Raw genomic sequence first — 11,398 nt, 5'->3', positions numbered from 1 at the left:
AGAGCCTGAGACATTAGGTGGAATGCAATCCATAATTGGATTGATCGCTATGGCAAAAAGGGCTAAGCTCAAGACGGAGCCCTGAGGCACTCCGTTCTCCTGGAGGAAGATGTCGGACGATGTGGAACCCACACGTACCCTTAACTTTCGATCTGTTAAAAAGGAATCAATAAAAAGGGGCGGGCGACCGCGTAGACCCCACCTGTGCATAGTGCGGAGGATACCTCCTCTCCAACAGGTATCATAAGCCTTCTCCAAACAGAAGAACACTGCTACCGTTTGGCGCTTTCGCAAAAACTTGTTCATGATGAATGTCGAGAAGGTCACAAGGTGGTCAACAGCGGAGCGGCGGTGACGAAAGCCGCATTGAACATTGGTAAGTAGCCGTCGAGATTCAAGAATCCAAACTAACCGAGCGTTAACCACGCACTCCATCACGTTACAGACACAGCTTGTAAGAGAAATGGGGTTTGGGTATAGGAACAACGACGGCGTCACGCCAACGCGTGGGGACTTGACCTTTGGTCCAGACGTGATTGCAGGTACGAAGAAGGAAGCTTTTGCCTGCCGGAGAAAAGTGTGCCAGCATCTGAACGTGAATGGCATCTGGCCCCGGAGCAGAGCAATGGGACAGTGCAAGTGCACGTTCGAGTTGCCGCATAGTAAAGGGGGCACTATAAGTTTCCAGATTCAGCGAGTGGAAGGAAGGTCGCTGAGCCTCTTCTGCCTCTTTCCTGGGAAGGAAGGCAGGGTGGTAATGGGCGGAGCTTGAAACCTTCGCGAAAAAGCGGCCGGAGGCGTTGGAGACATCCACAGGATCAACAAGGACCTCATTACCTGAGGTCAGGCCAGGTACCGAGGAGTGGGCTTTAATGCCCGACAGCTGGCGCAGGCCACCCCAGACGATAGAAGAGGGAGTAAAACTGTTAAAGGAGCTGATGAAAGAGGCCCAACAAGCTTTTTTGCTGTCTTTGATGACTCTACAGCATTGCGCTTGGAGTCGTTTGTATCCAATACAATTCGCCAATGTAGGATGGCGGCGAAAGGTGCGTAAAGCACGTCGTCCAGCACTATTAGCATCTCTACAAGCCTCATTCCATCAGGGGACAGAAACGCGACGTGAAGAAGAGGTAGTACAAGGATTGGAACGTTTGGCAGCATTGATGTTAACAGCCATGAGGTATTTGACCTGACTGTCACAACTGAGTAAATCGTGGTACGGAAAGGTCGCCAGGGAAGAGTAAAGTCCCCAGTCAGCTTTCGGTATGTTCCTGTTCGAAGGACGTGGGGATGGGGTGTGGTGCAGGAGACGAACAACACAGGGGAAGTGGTCACTCGAATAGGTGTCAGAAAGGACATACCACTCGAACCGACGGGCAAGAGTGGTAGACCAGATCGAGAGGTCCAAGTGGGAGTAGGTATGAGTAGAGTCCGAGAGGAAAGTCGGGGCGCCAGTATTGAGGCAGACAAGATTGAGATGGTTGAAGACATCCGCCAAGAGGGAGCCTCTCTGACAGGATGCAGGAGAGCCCCAAAGGGGACGATGGGCATTGAAGTCGCCAAACAATAAAAATGGCGGAGGAAGCTGAACAATCAGGTGCATCATGTCAGCCCAACTAACTGGTGATGACGATGGAGTGTGGATGGTACAAACAGAAAAAGTAAAGACAGAAAGAGTAATATGGACAGCTATTGCTTGGAGTGTGGTGGTCAATGGGATGGGATGGTAATAGACATCGTCCCAAACGAGCAACATGACCCCACCATGAGCTGGAATACCGTCCACAGGGGTGAGGTCATACCGCTCCGAGGTATAGTGGGTAAAAGCAATACGGTCAGTTGGGTGCAACTTGGTTTCCTGCAGACCAAGGACGAGCGGACAGTGCAGGCGGAGGAGCAGTTGTAATTCCTCCCAATTAGATCGAATACCTCTTATGTTCCAATGTAACAAAGCCAATGCTAGTCAGAAAAAAGAGGGAATGAAACGGGGGATGAGCTGGTCACCTTGACGGCCGCAGAGGGCCAGGTTACGAGGGAACAACGCTACAACCGGCGGGAGGCGGATCCTGTTCCATCAAGTCGTCGCCAGCTGCGGCCGCTGTCCCGGGTTGCGTAGGAGGGGCAGTATCATTTGCCGACGAGAGGCCAGCTGAGCGCCTGGCAGCAGAGCGTCCCGGCGAAACTGAGGACGGCCGGGAGCAGCGACTCATGGATGGAGCGTCAGACAAAATGCGCCGGGTAGGAGAGGGGGATAAAGACTTCTTCTTGGAGGCCTTCTTGGAAGTCCGATGAGGCACCGGAATGGTGTGCAGGACCCAAAGAAGGTCCTCACGCGCGGGGTCCATTTTGGAATGCCGGACCTTGGAAGCCGGGGTCTGGAACGTTTCCCTGATGGACGCCTGAGAAGAGGATCGCTTCTCAGGCGGCGGAGGGGGAGGAGGAGGAAGGGTGGCCCCTGGGGCAGAGGGGGCAGGGGCCATGAGGGAGGAGGATTTGGAAGGGAGGGATTTGGGAGGCGGAGGCATAAACCCCGGGTGGGGTGAGGAGTTGGAGCGGGGACAGGATAGGGGTGAGGATACTGTGGAAGAGTGGATACGACTGAGGCAAACGATATTGTCAACGTCACGGGATGGAGGTGGTCATACTTCTTCCTGGCCTCAGATAAAGAGAGATAATCCAAAGTTTTTAATTCTTGAATCTTCTTCTCCATCTGATACGTGGGGCAGTCTAAAGATCTAGGCGAGTGGATGCCAGGACAATTGATGCACCAAGGTAGTGGAGTGCATGTATGTTCCTCACGAAGAGGATGTCCACAATCGCCACAAAGGGGCTCAGCCTCACACCGTGACGTCATGTGCCCAAAGCGCAAACACCGAAAGCAGCGCATAGGAGATGGGACGTAAGGTCACACATCGCACTGGTAGCACATCACCTTTACCTTCTCCGGGAGAACGTCCCCCTCGAAGGTGAGGATAAAGGCCCCGGTGTCGACGCGACGGTCTTTGGGGCCGCGCAGGACTCGCCGGACGAAATGCACGCCTCAGCGCTCCAGGTTGGCCCTGAGCTCCTCATCAGATTGCAGCAGAAGGTCCTGATGAAAAATAACCCCCTGCATCCTATTCAGTGCCAGATGCGGGACAATGGATACTGGGATGTCCCCTAGTCAGTCGCACGCCTGGAGCACCACCGACTGTGTGGCGGAGGTGGTCTTTATAAGAACAGACCCCGAACGCATTTTACTGAGAGCCTCGATTTCCCCGAAGATGGCCTCAAAGTGCTGGACAAAGAACATGGGCTTGGAGGTGGCAAACGTCCCCCCATCGGTCCGAGAACAGCCTAAATAGCGGGGGAAGTGCAAATGGGGACGCACTATGGGCATAACTTGTGCAACCCATCAGGCCCCAAGCTGGCAGGCCTGTCCTTCCTCCCAGGGAGTGGCCTAGGGGGAAAGGGCAGGAGAACCAGAACCAGAGACAGTACCTTTCTTTTAAAAAGACTCGGCCGCAGATCGACCTGATACATTTTGACATTTCATCTGCGAAACTTCCGCCCCAATACCACCCACTCCAACCAGGGACTCTCCCCACGGGCACCACCCAGCCTCAGCAATGGCCACCTGGCAGGATGACCGTTGCCGGGAGTCCTGATGCCCTGAAGAGACGGGCATCTACTCCTTGGCCGACGTGGGGAGGGTGCAGTTCAGGTATCGGCAGTACGATCCCTGTGTTGTCAGGGGGCTACAACTTAGAGGGTACATGATGACCCCACCACAACGGGCTGACTACCATGCTGGATTTCGGGTGCCATGGAAAGTCCATCATGATCATAGGTGCAAATGGGGACGCACTATGGGCATAACTTGTGCAACCCATCAGGCGTTTAGGCCAAATTTGAGGAATAGTGGGTGTGGTTACAATGCAGTTACAATGCCGAGTGCCAAGGTCTTAGTGCACTGAGGACCAGTGATACACCACGTAAGGTGTCCTTCCTCAAAAGGCTCGTACTTCTGTAGAATTTGGAAAATGGAGGTCAAACCCCAAGGGGGACCATCACATGGAAGGCCGAAACAGTTGAAACTCCTTTTAGTCGCCTCTTACGACAGACAGGAATACCTCGGGCCTATTCTTACCCCACACCCACAGGGGGAAGACTACTTGATTGTGGGGAGTTATTACTATGTGCAGTAGCACACCAGATGTCATTCAGATTTTGGGCAAAGAGAGATTTTGCATAGATCCGCACATCCACAGTTGGAATAATGGAGGGAAATGGCAGTAAGTACCTGCTTCTCTAGCCAAACGGTCAGCCAGTCCATTCCCTGGGTTGCTCAAATGACTTGGGACCCAGAGAAAGACATCTGAACAGGTGGCACACTCGTGGGCCAAGAGAAGGGCATGTACAGCAGAGACCGAAGGACGAGGTAGATGGCCAGCAGGCTGCTCGTTGGATCTGAACAGATTAAAACACTGTGGAGGGAGGCCTGAGATAAAAAAGGAGGGCTCTGTGAATTTCCAGAAACTCTGTTGTGAACACACTAATTGATCCTGACAAAAAATGGTGTTCTAAGGCAGTAGGAGACATGAAAGTGTATCCCACCTTATCTACTGCCTTAGAACTATCAGTGTGAAAAATTGTGGCACCCTAGAACACTCCAAGGATGGCACATACAAGATGGTGGAGAATTAAAGAGTTGACACAAATCTTAGGACCCTGGAATAGATCAGTCATAATTCATGGTCTAGTTACCATCCATGGGTCGGAGGGGTATGGGAGGAAAGATGTGAAGTACATTACAGCGAGTGGAGATGGGGATCCCGACATAAGGAAGTGATACGCATGCCAACCGGCAATCCCACACAAGAACAGGTGTCAGGAGGGAGACAGTCCTCAATGGCGAAGAGTGCAGAATACATCGGATGGTCAGGGAATTGGCGAATGATGACTGATTAAGAAAGTAGTAGTTTGCTCAGTCATGTGTGTAGAGGGGGAATCCCCATTTCTGTGAGGAGACTATCAAGGGGCTACTGAGAAAGCCAGCAATAGCCAGATGAACCCCACAATGGTGAAGAGGGTCAAGCAGTTTCAAAGTGGAAGGAGCTGCTGAGCCATAAACCTGACCACCACAACAGTCTGGAGAAGACCAGGCCATAGTAAAGATGGAGAAAAGTGACACAGTCTGCACCCTAAGATGCAAGGGCCAGGAGGTGGAGAGCATTAAGCTTCCATATACATACAGTATTTAGGTGGCAAATGAAGGGCAGCCATGTCAGCTGGTTATCAAAAGTAAGGCCCAAGAAACAGGACTGTGCAACAACATCGAGAAGCTGTTCACCTAAATAAAATTCTGAGTTGGGGTGTACTGTGAATCAGCGATAAAAGTGCATTACCCACATTTTTTTGGGAGAATCCTGGAAGCAATAGGAGGTGGCCCATGCAGAGGCCCATGGGATGGCATCTTAGAGCAGACACTCACCAGATGCTACTTAGTGGGAGCTGCATCATATGCAAAAATCATCGACGTACAATGCCAGAGTAACCAGAGGCCCAATAGGGGTCACAAGCCCGTGGACTGCAAGGAGGAAGAGTGTGACACTTACCACAGAACCATGTGGGATACCATTCTGCAGAATTCCAGGGGTGCTGAGGGAAGTTCCTACTTGAAACTGGAAGAGCCGCTCAGAGGAAAACTCATGGATAAAAATCTGCAGGGGCACATGGAAGCCTCAGTCATGGTTGGTAACTAAAATGTGATGGCACCAAGCCATGTTGTGTGCCCCATGTAGGTAAAAAGAAGACCACAACTAGGCACTGGTGGTGAGTAAAGGCCTGTTGCATAACTTTTCCAACCCAAGTAAATGATCAGTTGGAGATCATTTCACTTGGAAGCCACAGAGATACAGGGACAAAAGGCCTGGAGATTCTAGTACCCAACATAATGTGTAGCTAACTATCCTCTCGAGAAGTTTACATAGTACATTTGTCAGGTTAATTGGGTGGTAGCTGTCGAGGCCATTGGGTTCTTCCTGGCCTTAAGGACAGGGAGAACAATACTGTTTCATCATTGTGACAGAAAAGCAGCTGTGAACCTAATGCAGTTGAAGATAATAGACCATCTGGTTGCGGACAGAATATGGGCCAGCTGCCATGTCCCATCAAGAGGTAAGAGCCTGCTTGACTATAGCACTCACTTAGTGTTATGTGTTATGAACAGACTGGTTTGGCCGGGGGGGGGGGGGGGGGGCATAGTGAACACTGCATTTCTGCTGGAGAAATGTAGGACGACAGGAAGATGATGCCAATACCGTCCCAAAGTGTTGTGTAGCAAGGTGTTCTGTGAGGACCGATGGATCAGTGCACACATCACCGTTAAGGTTAAGGCAATGGAATACTGACTGTCGCTGGCAGCCAAGAACAGTACGGAGCTTGGACTGAACCTGCAATGAAGAGGCGTATGTCCCCAGAGGGGCACATAGTTCTCCCAGCATTCCTTTTTACACTGCTTAATAAGGTAATGAGCCTTCGCATGAACACACTTAAAAGCGAAGAGGTTCGTCTTTGAAATGTGTTGCTTAAAATGCTGCAGTGCATGTCAGCAGTTATAGACAGTGACTGTGACATCCTTGGCCCACCAAAGTACCCATCAACGATGAGGGGACATGTTGATTGGGGGGGGGGGGGAGGGGGGCAGCAGTGTGAAGAATAGTGGCAGAGATGCCTTGCAGACCGCATCAATGCAATTCGACAGGGAGGTGTAGAGGTGCACAGCAGATGTATACAAAGGGCAATTGGCCCTGCGGAATTCGTAACTTTGGGGCCTGTCTGCCTGGCGGCGGCAGGGGAACAATAGAACCACTGGAAAGTGGTCACTGTCACAATCATCATCATGGGCTGACAAATGTAGGGAAGCAATGAGAGCAGGAGAGGTGATCGTGAGATTGATAGTGGTAAAGGTGCCATTAAGAGCCTTGAATTGGGTAGGGGATCCCTCATTGAGGAGAGACAAATTCAGGTCCGTAATAAGCTGGTCAATTAGGAGGCCCTTTACCCATTCAAGTGTCACTCTCCCACACTGGGTGGTGGCTATTGAAGTCCCAAGGATGAGAAACGGGGTGCGAATTGCTAGATTAAGGTAGACAGTGCAAAGTAAGGAATTATTGTACCTGGAGGGAGGTCGACACTGCAAATGGTGATTGCCAGAGACATTTGCACTCTAAACACTATAGCTTCCAGGTAGGTACTTAGTGGGATCCGGTCACTACGACATTGGAGTGAACCAAAGTGCAGATCCCACCAGATGCTTCCCTGGGGCCAGTACAGTTCCGACAGAAGGTTGCATTTCTGGTAGGTGAGGATAGTAACTTTGGCAATTTCAGTGGATGACTGTGTGGCCAGAATCCAGATTACACAAAAAAAATGAGGATACCATGTCACTTGGTCAGTAGCCTTCACCTACAAGGGTGAGGTGACATCCGTAAATAAGGTAAGATCTCAGGCACAGGTTGCAAGGCAGGAGGTGGCATTACTGGGGACAGCGGTTTGGGGGGGGGGGGGGGGCACACCTTGTCTTAGGATTTATGTTTCTTCCTGTCCGTTTTCTCCTCCTCCTATTCCCATTTCAGAGCTGGAGGAGGGTAGAGCACAGAGGGAGTACAGGTGACTGAAAGAGAGCGGGTGACCTTCGGATGAACAAACGCACTGTGAGTGATGGTAGGAGTCTTCCAGCCTGAGCTGAGCTGGGCAAAGGGGCCTTGTAAGGGAGCCCAATCACTGGCAGGTGCCAAAGAAGGGGCGCACTTCTTCGGCTGGAGAGAGGGAGCAGACCCAGACAGGAGGTTGTGCAACTACAGGGTAGGGAGAGGGAGAGGGGATAGGTGGATGGGGCTGGGCAAGGGAGAGGTAGGAGGAGGAAATGAAGTAAAAGAGAGATAAGTTGAAGATAGTGACACTGGATGGAGTATCTCATACTTTTGCTAACCCTCAGTATAAGACAGGCGATTCGATGACTTGTATTCTTGGATCTCCTTCCTCTCTTTTACGCCGGGCAAATTTGGCGAGTGAGGGGAGTGGCTTTCAGTACATTTGTCACACACAGGTGTCAGAACACAGGGGCTTCCCTCATGGAATGGTTGTCCACAGTGAGTGTACAGAGGGTCTGCCATACACCAGGAAAACATATGCCCAAATTTCAGCCACCAGAAGCACCGCATAGGTGGTGGGGTGTATGGCTTCACATCACAACTTCGGCACATAACCTTGACTTTCTCTTGGAGGGTATCCCCCAAAAAAGCTAGAATGAAGGCACCAGTATGGATGCGGTTGTCTTTGTGGCCCTTCTCCACATGCCAAACCAAATTAATGCACACCTCTCCAGATTAGCCCAGAGTTCCTAATCATTTTGCAGGGTGACATCCCAATGAAAAATCACTCTCTACACCATATTCAGAGATTAGTGAGGGATAAAAGAAACTGGGACATTGCCAATATGATCACAGGTGCACAGAGCTGCAAATTGGGTGGCAGAAGATGCTCTGATCAAGAAAGTTTTCCTCAATATTTTCCACAAAAACAATGGCATTGTGGCAATGAATGTGTCCCCGTCTGTCCTCGTACAGATGAGGTAATGGGGGAAGTGTATCATCCAAAGATGGCTAGCCTGGCCATCCTCCCATGGTGTAGCCAGGGAAGCAAAGGTTGCTGGGTAACATGAAGCACCATTCAATGATTGTTCACCGTTCAAAGAAGCAGCCGTTTGAGATCGGCCAGATCTTTGCAGCTCCATACGCTTCATGCATCAAGCATCCCCCAAATACCAGCCATTCTGACCATGGGCTCTCCCGAAGGGTGCCACCCACCCAAACCAAGGGCCATCTAGCACGGTGGCTATAGGTGGGAGTTCTGATGCTCCAAGAAGACAAGCAACCACTCCTTGGCATACATGGGGAGTGAACAATTCAGGAATCAGGAGAGTGAGTCCTGTGTTGTCAGGGATCTCAGCCAGATGGGTACATAACAGACCCATCACACAGACTGGCTATGTGTGCTGGTGACCTAGCTGGGTTGAAGGGGGGTAACAGGGGGAAGGCAAGAGGAATCCACACCGCAGATGCCAGGGAGCGAGTTGTTCCCCAAATGGCTCATATTAAACAAAAACAGGAAATTTTGAAGTGGAGGTAAAACTCAATTGGGGACCTAAAAACCAAAAAACATGAATGAACAGGCAGAGGAAAGCAAATTGTAAACCATAAAGGAAACCAGGTGGATAGCCATGTCGAGATGAATCAGAGCACCAAGAAAGGGGTAGGAGAGGGTAACTGGGAGTGAGCAAGGATAGGGAGGGAGGGCAGGGTGACAAATGCGGACAGTAAGGAAGAATTGGCTGCATTAGCTCAGAGCCACATGTGCACCATGCATGAACTAACATGAAGGAACCGTAACCCCCTTGGGAAGGGGGTGGGGGGCTATTGTCTGTCTAGAGGGAATCAGAATGTAAAGTAGTGCAGGCATTTTAGTGACATTTTTGAGTCTTGTGGTAAATAATTATGAATTACAGGACACTGCTAAATAACCATTTGATACAGTTTGCAACACATACAATAACCCTAGACTGATTGCATCAGCACATCTGAAGAAGCTGTGAATGTTTCTGTCAGCAACTGGGAAAGGTGCAAGTGAACTTAATGCACTACTTCAAGCAATATTCATGTGCTGATGGCATTACAACTAAAAGTATCCTTTCAAGATGTAATTACATCACTGCTCTTTATAGAAAAAAGTGGACCAGTCTGTAACAACAAAATTTAAAACCTGCCTGAGTTTCAATAGCTTTCTGACATTAGAATGGAGATGTGCTTTTCTCAAAAATAAATGCAAATCTGAAATTATCAAGGCTACAGTACTACCATGACACAGCACATATGGGAACAAGCAGCAGACCACCTGCAATGTCAAGCACTTACGGTGTTTGAGATGAATCTAGTCGCTGCTAGTGTTGCGTATGTCATGCGTCACTTGACTCAAGCTTTGCAGAAGTGCAGCAAATTCAGGCAAGCCACATGTAGTGAACACAAACCTATAGTGATGCCAAACAAATTGTTCAACAATTGTTCAAAGGGTGATTGTAGGGCTTCTAGTTGCACTTAAGTATGCCGTCATGCTTGTCAAAAAGGGCACCACACACTGCTACACACAGAAATAAAACACACAAGATGGAACAAGGAAGGATTGTCCTAGTGACATGAAACACAAAAAATGGTATACATCCATCAAGTACATTGCATTACTGCTCACTTATAATCATCCGAGACAAACAAGTGCTGCTTACAACAGTGACAACATGGTTGATAGATAGTAGAGGCTCTGACTTCACGGATGGCACAGGAGAGTATACATTCAAGGAACAGGTGGAATCATATCAGAAACGAAGCAGCACGTCTCTGTTTAAGTTGACTTCTGTATAAACCTCTTCATTTCACCTTCTGTCTGGGATCAAGACAAGATGTCAGTTACCTTCAGCAAAATTAAACAGTGTGTTGGATTTGACATGTATAAAACTTATCGATCTAGAATTTTGGTCACCTGGCAAGATCGACAAGTTGCTGGGAGCAAAAGTTTCTCTGTACATTCAGAAGGCGAGGACTATCTCCAGAAGAACTGATCATCCAGTGCTTTAAGAGACAGAACTGTGTTGGATTATGTATGTGAAGGAGTATCAAATAGTAGAGCACAAAATGTTTTCAAGGTGGCCATTCATATTACACTTTGTGAAAACTGACACTGACTTTCTTGAACAAACTGTGGAGGACAGAAGGATTAAATCATGTCTGAGTCGTAGCAACACTTACACATGTGTGTTGGTTTGGTGGGTCCTGAAGAACGATTGGCGTGTGGGCATGTGGCTGGCAAGTTGTTGCTTTTGGCAGACTCCCACTGTCCGGTGCAGGTCCCGAGATGCTGCTGAAGGTTGAATCAGTCACGTCAAGCTGGGCTGGCTCTCATAAGGCCAGATAGCGGTGAGCTTCATGAAGACATACGGACATTGCAAGCAACCTGATTGGCAAGTAACTGGCTTACTCTACAAGCTTAAATTTTATGGCTCCTCAATGATCACCTGAGTGTGTAGGATGCAATAATACCCTGGCTGGAATCCTGCAATGTATGGATCCTTCACAACTGAGTGGAGTAAAGTGTTGTTCTTTTATATTTGAGTAATGTCATGTCTGTGTTATCTAAAATTGCATCTGTTACATTAATGCACCTATGAGCGACTGAGTGCATGATCATCAGTCAATGTTATTAATTACAATTTGTGTTCCAGGTAATATGTCATGCAAGTGTAAGAGTATTCCCTGTTGTAAGTCTCATGAAGGGAATCAACTGTAACGTGATCTATGTCAGAGGC

Source organism: Schistocerca cancellata, chromosome 12 (assembly GCF_023864275.1).
Source record: "Schistocerca cancellata isolate TAMUIC-IGC-003103 chromosome 12, iqSchCanc2.1, whole genome shotgun sequence".
Lineage (NCBI taxonomy): Eukaryota > Metazoa > Arthropoda > Insecta > Orthoptera > Acrididae > Schistocerca > Schistocerca cancellata.
Note: the sequence above shows the minus strand (reverse complement) of the source record.